Below are 2,861 nucleotides of genomic sequence, written 5' to 3' on the forward strand. Positions count from 1 at the left end.
CAGGCCAGGCAACTTCAGCAGCTGTGAGAGCTGTTCAGCTCCTCAGAGAAGGTTATAGTGTGTTACCTAAACAGGACCTTCTTCTTTAACTGTGATTGTCAAGCTATGACTGAAAATATTATTGTATCAATAATAATAAATATTCATTATTCAATTTGTATTTTGTACTTCATTAGTTTGTTTACAATTATTAAAATTTAGTCCTTGGGGACTGCTGAAGACCTTGCAGGAACAAACTGTGTGTTATTAATATTGGGGCAATACGTGACTGGGCAGAGATGCAGCTGCAATGTCAACCTTTTCACGCTGGGTGCTACAGATGTGCACAACAGATCTTGTGATCGTGGTATGTGTAAAGGACTATTCATGCAGTTTTGCAGAAACTGCAAATTGACTGTTGAGGCTCCAGTAAGGCGAAGCCTTGTAACATCTCAAAGCATTCCAGTTGTAGACTCTAGGCTCTACTCCTTGCAGATAAGAATTGAAGAATACACCAAAGGCCTTACTCCCCTCACTAAAAACAGACTCAGTCTTGCTCTTACAACAAAGTAGCAAACCCTTGCTGAGTAAGGCCCTGCCTCTGTCTATAACAGGTGAATAAACAAAGAGAAGGGGCTTGCACCTATCGCCTGAGGACTCCTGAGATGCTGACAGACTGATTGAGCAACCCCCCTCCCCCCTCCAAAATGCTGACACTCATCTCCAGGGATCCAAAGAGTGGTGGAAACTTTTCTCTCTCTTCTCTCCTTTTCCTTTCTTTTTCTCTTCAAGTATCTCTTGATCTCTCTCTCTCTGGCACATATGGCAACACCTTATAAGTTTTATGCCAGCTCCTTTTGGGGCTTGTTTAGCAGGTTTTATGTAGGCTGTTTATTTTAGTACTGAAAAGTGATCGCAAGTGTTGTGAACAGTTTCAGGTTAAGTGATTGCAAGTTTTGTGAGTGGTTGCAGGTTTCTTAGTATTGTTGGAAATTATGCTGTCGTTATCACATTGCTGTAAGATTTGGTGGTGCTGGCGGTTGGTAGTGTTGTCATGAATTGTCTTTACCAAGTAATTTGTTTTCTTTCGTAATTCTGTTACATTCCACATTTTATACCCTACATTTCCCTTTCCCCCCAAACAATTATATGCATTAAAGTTGTAAGCCAGTATTCAATTCTTTGGTGTCATCTCACCTTAATTTGCCCCAAGGGAATATACAGAACCTCCGCGAATCCCACTCATCCCACCCAGGGTGGTTTTATGAGCTGAGTCACGACAGTGTGCCACTAAGAACACAAGTGCATTCCCACAAGTGCTTATCCACGTGAGAGATGTTGCAAGCATGAAAAGAGCTAGTAAGGATGCTCGTTTTTCCCCAAATGCTGTTTTGTGGAACCTCTTATACACACACCCTTGCTGCTATTAGAAACCTCTGCGTGATGACAGCAGTAGTGTTAAGAGATCTTGCAGCTGTCCCTGCCAAACTCAACAGAATATGGTTGTTGCTTGCTTCCAACTTTCTTCTGTTTCCCCTTTCCCTTCCCTGTCACTGCTTTCTTCTGGAGCCTTTCCTATTTAATTTCTCTTGGCTTTTCTTACTCCTCCCACTGGTTGGGGTTTGGCTTGTGTTTCCCTTTGTGAAGGATGGCAAAGCTGAGTTCCCTTCTATAGCTCCTTCCAAGATCAGGGATTTCAGTACTAGAAAATCCAGGAGGATTAGTCACTTCCTCATTTTCCAAGTTCCAGCTGTAGCCGGAGGCCTGCAGAGGAGACACCGCCTGATGGAACGCGCTCTGTGCTCAGCTCCCGGCTAGCCTGCGTGCTCTCGCTGGCTGTTCCAGCATGGTCCTGCCCTGCGAGGCTGGCAGTGCCAAACAACTCCCATTCTCCCTTTTGGCTGGGCTGTCTCATTCTGATTTCTGGTAAACACACAGTGACTGTGCCCTGCTTTGTTCCTGCAGGAACCGCAGTGCTTACACCTCTCCTTGGCAGCCCTGCCTCATTTCTCCTGCTCATCCCACCTGCATTTGCTCTGGTGCCAGCAGGCAAAGACCCTCGTCGTGCTCTGCTCCTCTCATTTCCCTGGGCTTTTCAGATCCTTTTCTTGGTATCTTTTTCCTTGTCTGTGCTTCAGTCCCATCATAGTTATCCTTCTGCCTTCTCTCTGTAACCGCAGCAGGAGATGGATTTGTCACTGTAAGCAACAGCATTTCAGAATGGCACCTTGGTGTGAAATATTAATGGGGGCATGGCTTCTTATTTATATAAATGTTTAAAAACGGTTAGTATATTCCAGGGAAGAGCAAGATCTTAAAGTTTCTGATTCATCCCAATGCTGTAATTCCTGGTGTGCGTGGAGAAGGGGCAGCAGGTGATACGCTGGAGCACCTTCAGCGGGGGGGCAGCGCTGGCTCTGCAGTGGGGACGGCCCTGCCGTGGCTCTGCTGGAATGCGGGTCTGGGGTGAGCCCGGAGCTTTGGGCGCCGGTGTGGTGCTGGACTGAGGGAGGAAAGTGGCAGTAGGAGCAGGGGGAGTGGAAGTGCACGCGGCATGGACACCATTACCAGCGCCGCCGGGAAAATACCTCCAAGCGGCGTTTCCGTAGTGTAGTGGTTATCACGTTCGCGTAACACGCGAAAGGTCCCCGGTACGAAACCGGGCGGAACCACACGCGAGGTTTCTCTTTTTCGACTTCGCTCTCCCACGTTATGTTCTAGGAAGCAACGAGAGCGGATCCCTGGGGGCTGCGAGGTGCCCGCGCACGTCCCTGACCTTTTAACCACACATGTACCGGAGTTCACGTTAATTAGAGGCGCAGGCACGGCGAGACTCCTCAGTGCTGCTGCATTCGGTGTAACGAGTCCCTCAGACCGCTTTC

The 2,861-nt window shown here is 47.7% G+C and overlaps 1 non-coding gene across 1 annotated transcript; it reads left to right on the forward strand.

Moving 5' to 3' along the window:
- The first annotated feature begins 2,578 nt into the window (after positions 1-2,578).
- On the forward strand, positions 2,579-2,651 carry TRNAV-AAC. The gene has a single exon. It is a non-coding gene; the product is annotated as a tRNA-Val (tRNA).
- The last annotated feature ends 210 nt before the right edge of the window (positions 2,652-2,861 follow it).

The sequence above is a fragment of the Pterocles gutturalis genome, unplaced genomic scaffold, assembly GCF_000699245.1.
Source record: "Pterocles gutturalis isolate BGI_N339 unplaced genomic scaffold, ASM69924v1 scaffold34088, whole genome shotgun sequence".
Classification (NCBI taxonomy): Eukaryota; Metazoa; Chordata; class Aves; order Pterocliformes; family Pteroclidae; genus Pterocles; species Pterocles gutturalis.